Source organism: Callospermophilus lateralis, unplaced genomic scaffold, assembly GCF_048772815.1.
Source record: "Callospermophilus lateralis isolate mCalLat2 unplaced genomic scaffold, mCalLat2.hap1 Scaffold_6038, whole genome shotgun sequence".
In the NCBI taxonomy this organism is placed as follows: domain Eukaryota; kingdom Metazoa; phylum Chordata; class Mammalia; order Rodentia; family Sciuridae; genus Callospermophilus; species Callospermophilus lateralis.
Genome location: NW_027514599.1, coordinates 15001 through 32408, shown reverse-complemented (window position 1 = coordinate 32408; position 17408 = coordinate 15001). Strand labels below are relative to the sequence as shown.

At 67.2% G+C, this 17408-nt stretch overlaps 6 non-coding genes across 6 annotated transcripts; all 6 read right to left on the bottom strand.

The window, feature by feature from the left end:
- Window positions 1–2327: 2327 nt before the first annotated feature.
- LOC143640744 (5S ribosomal RNA) lies at window positions 2328–2446 on the bottom strand. Its single transcript, XR_013155104.1, has one exon. It is a non-coding gene; the product is annotated as a 5S ribosomal RNA (ribosomal RNA).
- Window positions 2447–5071: 2625 nt separating this feature from the next.
- On the bottom strand, window positions 5072–5189 carry LOC143640737 (5S ribosomal RNA). Its single transcript, XR_013155097.1, has one exon. It is a non-coding gene; the product is annotated as a 5S ribosomal RNA (ribosomal RNA).
- A 2632-nt stretch (window positions 5190–7821) lies between these two features.
- LOC143640743 (5S ribosomal RNA) lies at window positions 7822–7940 on the bottom strand. Its single transcript, XR_013155103.1, has one exon. It is a non-coding gene; the product is annotated as a 5S ribosomal RNA (ribosomal RNA).
- Window positions 7941–10532: 2592 nt separating this feature from the next.
- Window positions 10533–10650, bottom strand: LOC143640735 (5S ribosomal RNA). The gene has a single exon (XR_013155095.1). It is a non-coding gene; the product is annotated as a 5S ribosomal RNA (ribosomal RNA).
- Window positions 10651–13293: 2643 nt separating this feature from the next.
- Window positions 13294–13412, bottom strand: LOC143640742 (5S ribosomal RNA). Its single transcript, XR_013155102.1, has one exon. It is a non-coding gene; the product is annotated as a 5S ribosomal RNA (ribosomal RNA).
- Window positions 13413–16036: 2624 nt separating this feature from the next.
- On the bottom strand, window positions 16037–16154 carry LOC143640734 (5S ribosomal RNA). The gene has a single exon (XR_013155094.1). It is a non-coding gene; the product is annotated as a 5S ribosomal RNA (ribosomal RNA).
- Window positions 16155–17408: the final 1254 nt, after the last annotated feature.

Sequence of the window (17408 nt, the reverse complement as noted above, 5' to 3'; positions counted from 1 at the left end):
CCGCCTCCACCTCTGCCCCTGGGCACCTGGCTCCACCTACCGGGAGCCCCGCCCCGGCCTGGCCTGGCCTCTGCCCCTCCTCGCCGAGCCCCAAGACCCCCGACCCCCGGGCACCCGGCAACCGCACCGCCACCCCACCCAGCCCTTCGCCTGGCCGAGAATCCCCAGAGAATCCCCAGCTGCCGCCGCCCGCGCTACCCTAGCCTAGCCTAGCCGAGCAAAGCCGAGCCGGGCGCCCAGAGAGCCAGGGGCGAAGACGGGAGCAGACACCCCGGCCCCCCGCGCCCCCCACCGGACACCCCAGAGACCCTGACAGAGGCCCAGCGCCCCAGCTGGAAATGCAGTGGGACTGGGCAATGGCGAGTGGCCGGCCACACACAACACCTGTGCGGGGAGCCACCCTCAGGGAGGGCCCGAGGAGGAACACACGCAGGGACCCACAGACAACCGGGCAGCGGGTGGCGAGCCGGCTGTGGCCCGCTGGTTCCCAGTCAGTCAGTCAGTCAGTCAGTCAGTCAGTCACAGGGCCAGGCTCAGAAGTGCGCCGCTGGGGCGCGGGCCTCGCCCTGAGTTCCCCATCCACTCTGCTTTGTCCACTCTGCACAGCAGCGCTTGGCCGCCCCGCACCCCCACCGCCACCCCCACCCTACCCTACCTCACCCCCACCCCACCACACTCTACCCCACCCCCGAGTGACTCCCTTCGGACTGAGTGCCAAGGTCGGAGGGCTCTGCGCCTTGTTTGTACACCTCAAGGACCAGGACCTGTACAGCACCGCCCTGAGGAAGGGCACAGACCCCTCCGTCCATTTGTCCATGGGCTGTGCTCCCGGAAAGGACCGCCTGTGAAAGTAGCGTTCCGAGTCAAACCCCGTCAGAGCCCAGTCGACGGCCTCACCAGACCGGAAGCCCCCTCACCCGCAAGCCTTGCGGGGGGCGGGGGGGAGCAGCGGTTGCGGGGGGTCGCGCGCCCACCGGGCCTTCAGGCCCTGCCTCGCGGCCAGGCGTCTCCAGGTGGAGGGTTCGCCGCGAACAAAGGGGCCTCTGCCTCCCTGTCCCCACCGCCCGGCCTTGGCCTTCAGCTCCCCTCGGCACGTGGTCCTCCCCGGCAACCTCCTGGCCCCGAACCACTTGCCTGCTCCGAAGGCTGCTTCCTCCTCTTCTCGGAGCACCTGCCCTCCTTTGACATCTGCTCTCTTGCTTGGCTCCCAGCGCAGCCTCCTAAGACCCTGTGGCCTCCTGGGCCTTCTCTCAGCCTCTGCCCTGCACACACCCTGAAGACGTGCACTCACTTCAAGGGGGATGTGGGAATCCACTCTTACATCCACGGGAAGTTAGATGGGAGATGAGAGAACCTGTGACCGCCCAGTCTCGAGGCTGCCATGGACTGGGTGACTTGCAGCCCAGAGTGAGGTGGCTGGGGTGGGAGGGGGGAAGAGAGGAGTGAGTGTGTGTCTGTGTGTGTGTGTTTGTGAGAGAGAGAGAGAGAGAGAGAGAGAGAGAGAGAGAGAGAGCGCGAGAGAGACAGGGTGACAGACAGAAGGGCCAAGGAAAGAGACACACTGAGTGGGAGATGGAGACAGGAGGCCTCCTCACAGGCCAGTAGAGTCACAAAGGTGAAGGAGAGATGGATGAGCAGAGAGATAGACAGAAAGACATCTGCTTCCAGAGTGTGTGTGTGTGTGTGTGTGTGTGTGAGAGAGAGAGAGAGAGAGAGAGAGAGAGAGACAGAGATAGAGAGAGAGAGAGAGAAAGAGAGAGAGATGGGTAAAGAGACAGACTCAGGGCTGGGACCCTCAGGAGGAAGGCGTTGGGAAGGGAGGCAGAGTTGCCAAGGGACGGACCTAGGGAGAGACGCTGGATGGACTCTCTCACTCCCAGGACCTGGGTGGCCACGCTCTGCTGGTGTGGCAAGAACGGGTGGGGAGCGGCCCCTGCGGGTGGGCCCTGTGTTCTGGGGAAAAGCAGGTGTGCGCCTCCCCACCCCCCATCCGGGAGTGTGAGTGGTGGGGGGGGTGGGGGTCGGTCAGGGTGCACAGGACTGGTCGAGGCCTGGACCAGGCTCGGCTCCGCCGGGTCGCCTGGAGTGTCCTAGCGTCCCTGGAGAGAGCCAGGCCAGTGTGGCTCACTGCAGGCGCTGGGCGCTGGGCGCCGGAGGCGAGGCGGGAGGCGGGAGGCGGGAGGCCAGCCGCAGGCCTGAAGGGACACCGGGAGCCCAGGGCTGCCCCTGCGCCCTACCCCCGCGGGCCCGGGGGTCACGGCCTGAGGCGGTCACGGACACTGTTTCCGGGCCACGCAAGAAAAGTGCGTGTGGGAAGGGGGCGCAAAAGCCTACAGCACCCGGTATTCCCAGGCGGTCTCCCATCCAAGTACTAACCAGGCCCGACCCTGCTTAGCTTCCGAGATCAGACGAGATCGGGCGCGTTCAGGGTGGTATGGCCGTAGACGGCGGAGGCTGCCCCGGAACGCCTCAAGAGCCTGCGCCGGCTTCCACCCTTCAGCCCAGGGGCAGGGGAGGGCAGGGGAGGGCAGGGCAGCGGTGGAGGGGGCCAACACAGTGGGTGTTCCCAGGGGGCCTCCCTCGCCCCGCCCCAGCACTGCCCAGCGCTCCTCAACTCAACTCCAGGCTGGCTTTCTCGCTCCGACCTGACTCGGTCCATGCGGCGGCGCGGGGGTCCTGGGAGACTGGCCGGCTCTCCCTCTCGGGTCCTCGGCCGGGCCGGATCGGGTCGGGGTGGAGTGGGCTAGGCGGGGCTGACAGGGGCTGAGTCCCGCCTCCACCTCTGCCCCTGGGCACCTGGCTCCACCTACCGGGAGCCCCGCCCCGGCCTGGCCTGGCCTCTGCCCCTCCTCGCCGAGCCCCAAGACCCCCGACCCCCGGGCACCCGGCAACCGCACCGCCACCCCACCCAGCCCTTCGCCTGGCCGAGAATCCCCAGAGAATCCCCAGCTGCCGCCGCCCGCGCTACCCTAGCCTAGCCTAGCCGAGCAAAGCCGAGCCGGGCGCCCAGAGAGCCAGGGGCGAAGACGGGAGCAGACACCCCGGCCCCCCGCGCCCCCCACCGGACACCCCAGAGACCCTGACAGAGGCCCAGCGCCCCAGCTGGAAATGCAGTGGGACTGGGCAATGGCGAGTGGCCGGCCACACACAACACCTGTGCGGGGAGCCACCCTCAGGGAGGGCCCGAGGAGGAACACACGCAGGGACCCACAGACAACCGGGCAGCGGGTGGCGAGCCGGCTGTGGCCCGCTGGTTCCCAGTCAGTCAGTCAGTCAGTCAGTCAGTCAGTCACAGGGCCAGGCTCAGAAGTGCGCCGCTGGGGCGCGGGCCTCGCCCTGAGTTCCCCATCCACTCTGCTTTGTCCACTCTGCACAGCAGCGCTTGGCCGCCCCGCACCCCCACCGCCACCCCCACCCTACCCTACCTCACCCCCACCCCACCACACTCTACCCCACCCCCGAGTGACTCCCTTCGGACTGAGTGCCAAGGTCGGAGGGCTCTGCGCCTTGTTTGTACACCTCAAGGACCAGGACCTGTACAGCACCGCCCTGAGGAAGGGCACAGACCCCTCCGTCCATTTGTCCATGGGCTGTGCTCCCGGAAAGGACCGCCTGTGAAAGTAGCGTTCCGAGTCAAACCCCGTCAGAGCCCAGTCGACGGCCTCACCAGACCGGAAGCCCCCTCACCCGCAAGCCTTGCGGGGGGCGGGGGGGAGCAGCGGTTGCGGGGGGTCGCGCGCCCACCGGGCCTTCAGGCCCTGCCTCGCGGCCAGGCGTCTCCAGGTGGAGGGTTCGCCGCGAACAAAGGGGCCTCTGCCTCCCTGTCCCCACCGCCCGGCCTTGGCCTTCAGCTCCCCTCGGCACGTGGTCCTCCCCGGCAACCTCCTGGCCCCGAACCACTTGCCTGCTCCGAAGGCTGCTTCCTCCTCTTCTCGGAGCACCTGCCCTCCTTTGACATCTGCTCTCTTGCTTGGCTCCCAGCGCAGCCTCCTAAGACCCTGTGGCCTCCTGGGCCTTCTCTCAGCCTCTGCCCTGCACACACCCTGAAGACGTGCACTCACTTCAAGGGGGATGTGGGAATCCACTCTTACATCCACGGGAAGTTAGATGGGAGATGAGAGAACCTGTGACCGCCCAGTCTCGAGGCTGCCATGGACTGGGTGACTTGCAGCCCAGAGTGAGGTGGCTGGGGTGGGAGGGGGGAAGAGAGGAGTGAGTGTGTGTCTGTGTGTGTGTGTTTGTGAGAGAGAGAGAGAGAGAGAGAGAGAGAGCGAGAGAGACAGGGTGACAGACAGAAGGGCCAAGGAAAGAGACACACTGAGTGGGAGATGGAGACAGGAGGCCTCCTCACAGGCCAGTAGAGTCACAAAGGTGAAGGAGAGATGGATGAGCAGAGAGATAGACAGAAAGACATCTGCTTCCAGAGTGTGTGTGTGTGTGTGTGTGTGTGTGGAGAGAGAGAGAGAGAGAGAGAGAGAGAGAGACAGAGATAGAGAGAGAGAGAGAGAAAGAGAGAGAGATGGGTGAAGAGACAGACTCAGGGCTGGGACCCTCAGGAGGAAGGCGTTGGGAAGGGAGGCAGAGTTGCCAAGGGACGGACCTAGGGAGAGACGCTGGATGGACTCTCTCACTCCCAGGACCTGGGTGGCCACGCTCTGCTGGTGTGGCAAGAACGGGTGGGGAGCGGCCCCTGCGGGTGGGCCCTGTGTTCTGGGGAAAAGCAGGTGTGCGCCTCCCCACCCCCCATCCGGGAGTGTGAGTGGTGGGGGGGGGTGGGGGTCGGTCAGGGTGCACAGGACTGGTCGAGGCCTGGACCAGGCTCGGCTCCGCCGGGTCGCCTGGAGTGTCCTAGCGTCCCTGGAGAGAGCCAGGCCAGTGTGGCTCACTGCAGGCGCTGGGCGCTGGGCGCCGGAGGCGAGGCGGGAGGCCAGCCGCAGGCCTGAAGGGACACCGGGAGCCCAGGGCTGCCCCTGCGCCCTACCCGCGCGGGCCCGGGGGTCACGGCCTGAGGCGGTCACGGACACTGTTTCCGGGCCACGCAAGAAAAGTGCGTGTGGGAAGGGGGCGCAAAAGCCTACAGCACCCGGTATTCCCAGGCGGTCTCCCATCCAAGTACTAACCAGGCCCGACCCTGCTTAGCTTCCAGATCAGACGAGATCGGGCGCGTTCAGGGTGGTATGGCCGTAGACGGCGGAGGCTGCCCCGGAACGCCTCAAGAGCCTGCGCCGGCTTCCACCCTTCAGCCCAGGGGCAGGGGAGGGCAGGGGAGGGCAGGGCAGCGGTGGAGGGGGCCAACACAGCGGGTGTTCCCAGGGGGCCTCCCTCGCCCCGCCCCAGCACTGCCCAGCGCTCCTCAACTCAACTCCAGGCTGGCTTTCTCGCTCCGACCTGACTCGGTCCCCGCGGCGGCGCGGGGGTCCTGGGAGACTGGCCGGCTCTCCCTCTCGGGTCCTCGGCCGGGCCGGATCGGGTCGGGGTGGAGTGGGCTAGGCGGGGCTGACAGGGGCTGAGTCCCGCCTCCACCTCTGCCCCTGGGCACCTGGCTCCACCTACCGGGAGCCCCGCCCCGGCCTGGCCTGGCCTCTGCCCCTCCTCGCCGAGCCCCAAGACCCCCGACCCCCGGGCACCCGGCACCCGCACCGCCACCCCACCCAGCCCTTCGCCTGGCCGAGAATCCCCAGAGAATCCCCAGCTGCCGCCGCCCGCGCTACCCTAGCCTAGCCTAGCCGAGCAGAGCCGAGCCGGGCGCCCAGAGAGCCAGGGGCGAAGACGGGAGCAGACACCCCGGCCCCCCGCGCCCCCCACCGGACACCCCAGAGACCCTGACAGAGGCCCAGCGCCCCAGCTGGAAATGCAGTGGGACTGGGCAATGGCGAGCGGCCGGCCACACACAACACCTGTGCGGGGAGCCAACCTCAGGGAGGGCCCGAGGAGGAACACACGCAGGGACCCACAGACAACCGGGCAGCGGGTGGCGAGCCGGCTGTGGCCCGCTGGTTCCCAGTCAGTCAGTCAGTCAGTCAGTCACAGGGCCAGGCTCAGAAGTGCGCCGCTGGGGCGCGGGCCTCGCCCTGAGTTCCCCATCCACTCTGCTTTGTCCACTCTGCACAGCAGCGCTTGGCCGCCCCGCACCCCCACCGCCACCCCCACCCTACCCTACCTCACCCCCACCCCACCACACTCTACCCCACCCCCGAGTGACTCCCTTCGGACTGAGTGCCAAGGTCGGAGGGCTCTGCGCCTTGTTTGTACACCTCAAGGACCAGGACCTGTACAGCACCGCCCTGAGGAAGGGCACAGACCCCTCCGTCCATTTGTCCATGGGCTGTGCTCCCGGAAAGGACCGCCTGTGAAAGTAGCGTTCCGAGTCAAACCCCGTCAGAGCCCAGTCGACGGCCTCACCAGACCGGAAGCCCCCTCACCCGCAAGCCTTGCGGGGGGCGGGGGGGAGCAGCGGTTGCGGGGGGTCGCGCGCCCACCGGGCCTTCAGGCCCTGCCTCGCGGCCAGGCGTCTCCAGGTGGAGGGTTCGCCGCGAACAAAGGGGCCTCTGCCTCCCTGTCCCCACCGCCCGGCCTTGGCCTTCAGCTCCCCTCGGCACGTGGTCCTCCCCGGCAACCTCCTGGCCCCGAACCACTTGCCTGCTCCGAAGGCTGCTTCCTCCTCTTCTCGGAGCACCTGCCCTCCTTTGACATCTGCTCTCTTGCTTGGCTCCCAGCGCAGCCTCCTAAGACCCTGTGGCCTCCTGGGCCTTCTCTCAGCCTCTGCCCTGCACACACCCTGAAGACGTGCACTCACTTCAAGGGGGATGTGGGAATCCACTCTTACATCCACGGGAAGTTAGATGGGAGATGAGAGAACCTGTGACCGCCCAGTCTCGAGGCTGCCATGGACTGGGTGACTTGCAGCCCAGAGTGAGGTGGCTGGGGTGGGAGGGGGGAAGAGAGGAGTGAGTGTGTGTCTGTGTGTGTGTGTTTGTGAGAGAGAGAGAGAGAGAGAGAGAGAGAGAGAGAGAGAGAGCGCGAGAGAGACAGGGTGACAGACAGAAGGGCCAAGGAAAGAGACACACTGAGTGGGAGATGGAGACAGGAGGCCTCCTCACAGGCCAGTAGAGTCACAAAGGTGAAGGAGAGATGGATGAGCAGAGAGATAGACAGAAAGACATCTGCTTCCAGAGTGTGTGTGTGTGTGTGTGTGTGTGTGAGAGAGAGAGAGAGAGAGAGAGAGAGAGAGAGAGAGACAGAGATAGAGAGAGAGAGAGAGAAAGAGAGAGAGATGGGTGAAGAGACAGACTCAGGGCTGGGACCCTCAGGAGGAAGGCGTTGGGAAGGGAGGCAGAGTTGCCAAGGGACGGACCTAGGGAGAGACGCTGGATGGACTCTCTCACTCCCAGGACCTGGGTGGCCACGCTCTGCTGGTGTGGCAAGAACGGGTGGGGAGCGGCCCCTGCGGGTGGGCCCTGTGTTCTGGGGAAAAGCAGGTGTGCGCCTCCCCACCCCCCATCCGGGAGTGTGAGTGGTGGGGGGGGGTGGGGGTCGGTCAGGGTGCACAGGACTGGTCGAGGCCTGGACCAGGCTCGGCTCCGCCGGGTCGCCTGGAGTGTCCTAGCGTCCCTGGAGAGAGCCAGGCCAGTGTGGCTCACTGCAGGCGCTGGGCGCTGGGCGCCGGAAGGCGGGAGGCCAGCCGCAGGCCTGAAGGGACACCGGGAGCCCAGGGCTGCCCCTGCGCCCTACCCCCGCGGGCCCGGGGGTCACGGCCTGAGGCGGTCACGGACACTGTTTCCGGGCCACGCAAGAAAAGTGCGTGTGGGAAGGGGGCGCAAAAGCCTACAGCACCCGGTATTCCCAGGCGGTCTCCCATCCAAGTACTAACCAGGCCCGACCCTGCTTAGCTTCCGAGATCAGACGAGATCGGGCGCGTTCAGGGTGGTATGGCCGTAGACGGCGGAGGCTGCCCCGGAACGCCTCAAGAGCCTGCACCGGCTTCCACCCTTCAGCCCAGGGGCAGGCAGCGGTGGAAGGGGCCAACACAGCGGGTGTTCCCAGGGGGCCTCCCTCGCCCCGCCCCAGCACTGCCCAGCGCTCCTCAACTCAACTCCAGGCTGGCTTTCTCGCTCCGACCTGACTCGGTCCCCGCGGCGGCGCGGGGGTCCTGGGAGACTGGCCGGCTCTCCCTCTCGGGTCCTTGGCGGGGCCGGATCGGGTCGGGGTGGAGTGGGCTAGGCGGGGCTGACAGGGGCTGAGTCCCGCCTCCACCTCTGCCCCTGGGCACCTGGCTCCACCTACCGGGAGCCCCGCCCCGGCCTGGCCTGGCCTCTGCCCCTCCTCGCCGAGCCCCACGACCCCCGACCCCCGGGCACCCGGCACCCGCACCGCCACCCCACCCAGCCCTTCGCCTGGCCGAGAATCCCCAGAGAATCCCCAGCTGCCGCCGCCCGCGCTACCCTAGCCTAGCCTAGCCGAGCAGAGCCGAGCCGGGCGCCCAGAGAGCCAGGGGCGAAGACGGGAGCAGACACCCCGGCCCCCCGCGCCCCCCACCGGACACCCCAGAGACCCTGACAGAGGCCCAGCGCCCCAGCTGGAAATGCAGTGGGACTGGGCAATGGCGAGCGGCCGGCCACACACAACACCTGTGCGGGGAGCCAACCTCAGGGAGGGCCCGAGGAGGAACACACGCAGGGACCCACAGACAACCGGGCAGCGGGTGGCGAGCCGGCTGTGGCCCGCTGGTTCCCAGTCAGTCAGTCAGTCAGTCAGTCACAGGGCCAGGCTCAGAAGTGCGCCGCTGGGGCGCGGGCCTCGCCCTGAGTTCCCCATCCACTCTGCTTTGTCCACTCTGCACAGCAGCGCTTGGCCGCCCCGCACCCCCACCGCCACCCCCACCCTACCCTACCTCACCCCCACCCCACCACACTCTACCACACCCCCGAGTGACTCCCTTCGGACTGAGTGCCAAGGTCGGAGGGCTCTGCGCCTTGTTTGTACACCTCAAGGACCAGGACCTGTACAGCACCGCCCTGAGGAAGGGCACAGACCCCTCCGTCCATTTGTCCATGGGCTGTGCTCCCGGAAAGGACCGCCTGTGAAAGTAGCGTTCCGAGTCAAACCCCGTCAGAGCCCAGTCGACGGCCTCACCAGACCGGAAGCCCCCTCACCCGCAAGCCTTGCGGGGGGCGGGGGGGAGCAGCGGTTGCGAGGGGTCGCGCGCCCACCGGGCCTTCAGGCCCTGCCTCGCGGCCAGGCGTCTCCAGGTGGAGGGTTCGCCGCGAACAAAGGGGCCTCTGCCTCCCTGCCCCACCGCCCGGCCTTGGCCTTCAGCTCCCCTCGGCACGTGGTCCTCCCCGGCAACCTCCTGGCCCCGAACCACTTGCCTGCTCCGAAGGCTGCTTCCTCCTCTTCTCGGAGCACCTGCCCTCCTTTGACATCTGCTCTCTTGCTTGGCTCCCAGCGCAGCCTCCTAAGACCCTGTGGCCTCCTGGGCCTTCTCTCAGCCTCTGCCCTGCACACACCCTGAAGACGTGCACTCACTTCAAGGGGGATGTGGGAATCCACTCTTACATCCACGGGAAGTTAGATGGGAGATGAGAGAACCTGTGACCGCCCAGTCTCGAGGCTGCCATGGACTGGGTGACTTGCAGCCCAGAGTGAGGTGGCTGGGGTGGGAGGGGGGAAGAGAGGAGTGAGTGTGTGTCTGTGTGTGTGTGTTTGTGAGAGAGAGAGAGAGAGAGAGAGAGAGAGCGAGAGAGACAGGGTGACAGACAGAAGGGCCAAGGAAAGAGACACACTGAGTGGGAGATGGAGACAGGAGGCCTCCTCACAGGCCAGTAGAGTCACAAAGGTGAAGGAGAGATGGATGAGCAGAGAGATAGACAGAAAGACATCTGCTTCCAGAGTGTGTGTGTGTGTGTGTGTGTGTGTGAGAGAGAGAGAGAGAGAGAGAGAGAGAGACAGAGATAGAGAGAGAGAGAGAGAAAGAGAGAGAGATGGGTGAAGAGACAGACTCAGGGCTGGGACCCTCAGGAGGAAGGCGTTGGGAAGGGAGGCAGAGTTGCCAAGGGACGGACCTAGGGAGAGACGCTGGATGGACTCTCTCACTCCCAGGACCTGGGTGGCCACGCTCTGCTGGTGTGGCAAGAACGGGTGGGGAGCGGCCCCTGCGGGTGGGCCCTGTGTTCTGGGGAAAAGCAGGTGTGCGCCTCCCCACCCCCCATCCGGGAGTGTGAGTGGTGGGGGGGGGTGGGGGTCGGTCAGGGTGCACAGGACTGGTCGAGGCCTGGACCAGGCTCGGCTCCGCCGGGTCGCCTGGAGTGTCCTAGCGTCCCTGGAGAGAGCCAGGCCAGTGTGGCTCACTGCAGGCGCTGGGCGCTGGGCGCCGGAGGCGAGGCGGGAGGCCAGCCGCAGGCCTGAAGGGACACCGGGAGCCCAGGGCTGCCCCTGCGCCCTACCCGCGCGGGCCCGGGGGTCACGGCCTGAGGCGGTCACGGACACTGTTTCCGGGCCACGCAAGAAAAGTGCGTGTGGGAAGGGGGCGCAAAAGCCTACAGCACCCGGTATTCCCAGGCGGTCTCCCATCCAAGTACTAACCAGGCCCGACCCTGCTTAGCTTCCAGATCAGACGAGATCGGGCGCGTTCAGGGTGGTATGGCCGTAGACGGCGGAGGCTGCCCCGGAACGCCTCAAGAGCCTGCGCCGGCTTCCACCCTTCAGCCCAGGGGCAGGGGAGGGCAGGGGAGGGCAGGGCAGCGGTGGAGGGGGCCAACACAGCGGGTGTTCCCAGGGGGCCTCCCTCGCCCCGCCCCAGCACTGCCCAGCGCTCCTCAACTCAACTCCAGGCTGGCTTTCTCGCTCCGACCTGACTCGGTCCCCGCGGCGGCGCGGGGGTCCTGGGAGACTGGCCGGCTCTCCCTCTCGGGTCCTCGGCCGGGCCGGATCGGGTCGGGGTGGAGTGGGCTAGGCGGGGCTGACAGGGGCTGAGTCCCGCCTCCACCTCTGCCCCTGGGCACCTGGCTCCACCTACCGGGAGCCCCGCCCCGGCCTGGCCTGGCCTCTGCCCCTCCTCGCCGAGCCCCAAGACCCCCGACCCCCGGGCACCCGGCACCCGCACCGCCACCCCACCCAGCCCTTCGCCTGGCCGAGAATCCCCAGAGAATCCCCAGCTGCCGCCGCCCGCGCTACCCTAGCCTAGCCTAGCCGAGCAGAGCCGAGCCGGGCGCCCAGAGAGCCAGGGGCGAAGACGGGAGCAGACACCCCGGCCCCCCGCGCCCCCCACCGGACACCCCAGAGACCCTGACAGAGGCCCAGCGCCCCAGCTGGAAATGCAGTGGGACTGGGCAATGGCGAGCGGCCGGCCACACACAACACCTGTGCGGGGAGCCAACCTCAGGGAGGGCCCGAGGAGGAACACACGCAGGGACCCACAGACAACCGGGCAGCGGGTGGCGAGCCGGCTGTGGCCCGCTGGTTCCCAGTCAGTCAGTCAGTCAGTCAGTCACAGGGCCAGGCTCAGAAGTGCGCCGCTGGGGCGCGGGCCTCGCCCTGAGTTCCCCATCCACTCTGCTTTGTCCACTCTGCACAGCAGCGCTTGGCCGCCCCGCACCCCCACCGCCACCCCCACCCTACCCTACCTCACCCCCACCCCACCACACTCTACCCCACCCCCGAGTGACTCCCTTCGGACTGAGTGCCAAGGTCGGAGGGCTCTGCGCCTTGTTTGTACACCTCAAGGACCAGGACCTGTACAGCACCGCCCTGAGGAAGGGCACAGACCCCTCCGTCCATTTGTCCATGGGCTGTGCTCCCGGAAAGGACCGCCTGTGAAAGTAGCGTTCCGAGTCAAACCCCGTCAGAGCCCAGTCGACGGCCTCACCAGACCGGAAGCCCCCTCACCCGCAAGCCTTGCGGGGGGCGGGGGGGAGCAGCGGTTGCGGGGGGTCGCGCGCCCACCGGGCCTTCAGGCCCTGCCTCGCGGCCAGGCGTCTCCAGGTGGAGGGTTCGCCGCGAACAAAGGGGCCTCTGCCTCCCTGTCCCCACCGCCCGGCCTTGGCCTTCAGCTCCCCTCGGCACGTGGTCCTCCCCGGCAACCTCCTGGCCCCGAACCACTTGCCTGCTCCGAAGGCTGCTTCCTCCTCTTCTCGGAGCACCTGCCCTCCTTTGACATCTGCTCTCTTGCTTGGCTCCCAGCGCAGCCTCCTAAGACCCTGTGGCCTCCTGGGCCTTCTCTCAGCCTCTGCCCTGCACACACCCTGAAGACGTGCACTCACTTCAAGGGGGATGTGGGAATCCACTCTTACATCCACGGGAAGTTAGATGGGAGATGAGAGAACCTGTGACCGCCCAGTCTCGAGGCTGCCATGGACTGGGTGACTTGCAGCCCAGAGTGAGGTGGCTGGGGTGGGAGGGGGGAAGAGAGGAGTGAGTGTGTGTCTGTGTGTGTGTGTTTGTGAGAGAGAGAGAGAGAGAGAGAGAGAGAGAGAGAGAGAGAGCGCGAGAGAGACAGGGTGACAGACAGAAGGGCCAAGGAAAGAGACACACTGAGTGGGAGATGGAGACAGGAGGCCTCCTCACAGGCCAGTAGAGTCACAAAGGTGAAGGAGAGATGGATGAGCAGAGAGATAGACAGAAAGACATCTGCTTCCAGAGTGTGTGTGTGTGTGTGTGTGTGTGTGAGAGAGAGAGAGAGAGAGAGAGAGAGAGAGACAGAGATAGAGAGAGAGAGAGAGAAAGAGAGAGAGATGGGTAAAGAGACAGACTCAGGGCTGGGACCCTCAGGAGGAAGGCGTTGGGAAGGGAGGCAGAGTTGCCAAGGGACGGACCTAGGGAGAGACGCTGGATGGACTCTCTCACTCCCAGGACCTGGGTGGCCACGCTCTGCTGGTGTGGCAAGAACGGGTGGGGAGCGGCCCCTGCGGGTGGGCCCTGTGTTCTGGGGAAAAGCAGGTGTGCGCCTCCCCACCCCCCATCCGGGAGTGTGAGTGGTGGGGGGGGTGGGGGTCGGTCAGGGTGCACAGGACTGGTCGAGGCCTGGACCAGGCTCGGCTCCGCCGGGTCGCCTGGAGTGTCCTAGCGTCCCTGGAGAGAGCCAGGCCAGTGTGGCTCACTGCAGGCGCTGGGCGCTGGGCGCCGGAGGCGAGGCGGGAGGCGGGAGGCGGGAGGCCAGCCGCAGGCCTGAAGGGACACCGGGAGCCCAGGGCTGCCCCTGCGCCCTACCCCCGCGGGCCCGGGGGTCACGGCCTGAGGCGGTCACGGACACTGTTTCCGGGCCACGCAAGAAAAGTGCGTGTGGGAAGGGGGCGCAAAAGCCTACAGCACCCGGTATTCCCAGGCGGTCTCCCATCCAAGTACTAACCAGGCCCGACCCTGCTTAGCTTCCGAGATCAGACGAGATCGGGCGCGTTCAGGGTGGTATGGCCGTAGACGGCGGAGGCTGCCCCGGAACGCCTCAAGAGCCTGCGCCGGCTTCCACCCTTCAGCCCAGGGGCAGGGGAGGGCAGGGGAGGGCAGGGCAGCGGTGGAGGGGGCCAACACAGTGGGTGTTCCCAGGGGGCCTCCCTCGCCCCGCCCCAGCACTGCCCAGCGCTCCTCAACTCAACTCCAGGCTGGCTTTCTCGCTCCGACCTGACTCGGTCCATGCGGCGGCGCGGGGGTCCTGGGAGACTGGCCGGCTCTCCCTCTCGGGTCCTCGGCCGGGCCGGATCGGGTCGGGGTGGAGTGGGCTAGGCGGGGCTGACAGGGGCTGAGTCCCGCCTCCACCTCTGCCCCTGGGCACCTGGCTCCACCTACCGGGAGCCCCGCCCCGGCCTGGCCTGGCCTCTGCCCCTCCTCGCCGAGCCCCAAGACCCCCGACCCCCGGGCACCCGGCAACCGCACCGCCACCCCACCCAGCCCTTCGCCTGGCCGAGAATCCCCAGAGAATCCCCAGCTGCCGCCGCCCGCGCTACCCTAGCCTAGCCTAGCCGAGCAAAGCCGAGCCGGGCGCCCAGAGAGCCAGGGGCGAAGACGGGAGCAGACACCCCGGCCCCCCGCGCCCCCCACCGGACACCCCAGAGACCCTGACAGAGGCCCAGCGCCCCAGCTGGAAATGCAGTGGGACTGGGCAATGGCGAGTGGCCGGCCACACACAACACCTGTGCGGGGAGCCACCCTCAGGGAGGGCCCGAGGAGGAACACACGCAGGGACCCACAGACAACCGGGCAGCGGGTGGCGAGCCGGCTGTGGCCCGCTGGTTCCCAGTCAGTCAGTCAGTCAGTCAGTCAGTCAGTCACAGGGCCAGGCTCAGAAGTGCGCCGCTGGGGCGCGGGCCTCGCCCTGAGTTCCCCATCCACTCTGCTTTGTCCACTCTGCACAGCAGCGCTTGGCCGCCCCGCACCCCCACCGCCACCCCCACCCTACCCTACCTCACCCCCACCCCACCACACTCTACCCCACCCCCGAGTGACTCCCTTCGGACTGAGTGCCAAGGTCGGAGGGCTCTGCGCCTTGTTTGTACACCTCAAGGACCAGGACCTGTACAGCACCGCCCTGAGGAAGGGCACAGACCCCTCCGTCCATTTGTCCATGGGCTGTGCTCCCGGAAAGGACCGCCTGTGAAAGTAGCGTTCCGAGTCAAACCCCGTCAGAGCCCAGTCGACGGCCTCACCAGACCGGAAGCCCCCTCACCCGCAAGCCTTGCGGGGGGCGGGGGGGAGCAGCGGTTGCGGGGGGTCGCGCGCCCACCGGGCCTTCAGGCCCTGCCTCGCGGCCAGGCGTCTCCAGGTGGAGGGTTCGCCGCGAACAAAGGGGCCTCTGCCTCCCTGTCCCCACCGCCCGGCCTTGGCCTTCAGCTCCCCTCGGCACGTGGTCCTCCCCGGCAACCTCCTGGCCCCGAACCACTTGCCTGCTCCGAAGGCTGCTTCCTCCTCTTCTCGGAGCACCTGCCCTCCTTTGACATCTGCTCTCTTGCTTGGCTCCCAGCGCAGCCTCCTAAGACCCTGTGGCCTCCTGGGCCTTCTCTCAGCCTCTGCCCTGCACACACCCTGAAGACGTGCACTCACTTCAAGGGGGATGTGGGAATCCACTCTTACATCCACGGGAAGTTAGATGGGAGATGAGAGAACCTGTGACCGCCCAGTCTCGAGGCTGCCATGGACTGGGTGACTTGCAGCCCAGAGTGAGGTGGCTGGGGTGGGAGGGGGGAAGAGAGGAGTGAGTGTGTGTCTGTGTGTGTGTGTTTGTGAGAGAGAGAGAGAGAGAGAGAGAGAGAGCGAGAGAGACAGGGTGACAGACAGAAGGGCCAAGGAAAGAGACACACTGAGTGGGAGATGGAGACAGGAGGCCTCCTCACAGGCCAGTAGAGTCACAAAGGTGAAGGAGAGATGGATGAGCAGAGAGATAGACAGAAAGACATCTGCTTCCAGAGTGTGTGTGTGTGTGTGTGTGTGTGTGAGAGAGAGAGAGAGAGAGAGAGAGAGAGAGACAGAGATAGAGAGAGAGAGAGAGAAAGAGAGAGAGATGGGTGAAGAGACAGACTCAGGGCTGGGACCCTCAGGAGGAAGGCGTTGGGAAGGGAGGCAGAGTTGCCAAGGGACGGACCTAGGGAGAGACGCTGGATGGACTCTCTCACTCCCAGGACCTGGGTGGCCACGCTCTGCTGGTGTGGCAAGAACGGGTGGGGAGCGGCCCCTGCGGGTGGGCCCTGTGTTCTGGGGAAAAGCAGGTGTGCGCCTCCCCACCCCCCATCCGGGAGTGTGAGTGGTGGGGGGGGGTGGGGGTCGGTCAGGGTGCACAGGACTGGTCGAGGCCTGGACCAGGCTCGGCTCCGCCGGGTCGCCTGGAGTGTCCTAGCGTCCCTGGAGAGAGCCAGGCCAGTGTGGCTCACTGCAGGCGCTGGGCGCTGGGCGCCGGAGGCGAGGCGGGAGGCCAGCCGCAGGCCTGAAGGGACACCGGGAGCCCAGGGCTGCCCCTGCGCCCTACCCGCGCGGGCCCGGGGGTCACGGCCTGAGGCGGTCACGGACACTGTTTCCGGGCCACGCAAGAAAAGTGCGTGTGGGAAGGGGGCGCAAAAGCCTACAGCACCCGGTATTCCCAGGCGGTCTCCCATCCAAGTACTAACCAGGCCCGACCCTGCTTAGCTTCCAGATCAGACGAGATCGGGCGCGTTCAGGGTGGTATGGCCGTAGACGGCGGAGGCTGCCCCGGAACGCCTCAAGAGCCTGCGCCGGCTTCCACCCTTCAGCCCAGGGGCAGGGGAGGGCAGGGGAGGGCAGGGCAGCGGTGGAGGGGGCCAACACAGCGGGTGTTCCCAGGGGGCCTCCCTCGCCCCGCCCCAGCACTGCCCAGCGCTCCTCAACTCAACTCCAGGCTGGCTTTCTCGCTCCGACCTGACTCGGTCCCCGCGGCGGCGCGGGGGTCCTGGGAGACTGGCCGGCTCTCCCTCTCGGGTCCTCGGCCGGGCCGGATCGGGTCGGGGTGGAGTGGGCTAGGCGGGGCTGACAGGGGCTGAGTCCCGCCTCCACCTCTGCCCCTGGGCACCTGGCTCCACCTACCGGGAGCCCCGCCCCGGCCTGGCCTGGCCTCTGCCCCTCCTCGCCGAGCCCCAAGACCCCCGACCCCCGGGCACCCGGCACCCGCACCGCCACCCCACCCAGCCCTTCGCCTGGCCGAGAATCCCCAGAGAATCCCCAGCTGCCGCCGCCCGCGCTACCCTAGCCTAGCCTAGCCGAGCAGAGCCGAGCCGGGCGCCCAGAGAGCCAGGGGCGAAGACGGGAGCAGACACCCCGGCCCCCCGCGCCCCCCACCGGACACCCCAGAGACCCTGACAGAGGCCCAGCGCCCCAGCTGGAAATGCAGTGGGACTGGGCAATGGCGAGCGGCCGGCCACACACAACACCTGTGCGGGGAGCCAACCTCAGGGAGGGCCCGAGGAGGAACACACGCAGGGACCCACAGACAACCGGGCAGCGGGTGGCGAGCCGGCTGTGGCCCGCTGGTTCCCAGTCAGTCAGTCAGTCAGTCAGTCACAGGGCCAGGCTCAGAAGTGCGCCGCTGGGGCGCGGGCCTCGCCCTGAGTTCCCCATCCACTCTGCTTTGTCCACTCTGCACAGCAGCGCTTGGCCGCCCCGCACCCCCACCGCCACCCCCACCCTACCCTACCTCACCCCCACCCCACCACACTCTACCCCACCCCCGAGTGACTCCCTTCGGACTGAGTGCCAAGGTCGGAGGGCTCTGCGCCTTGTTTGTACACCTCAAGGACCAGGACCTGTACAGCACCGCCCTGAGGAAGGGCACAGACCCCTCCGTCCATTTGTCCATGGGCTGTGCTCCCGGAAAGGACCGCCTGTGAAAGTAGCGTTCCGAGTCAAACCCCGTCAGAGCCCAGTCGACGGCCTCACCAGACCGGAAGCCCCCTCACCCGCAAGCCTTGCGGGGGGCG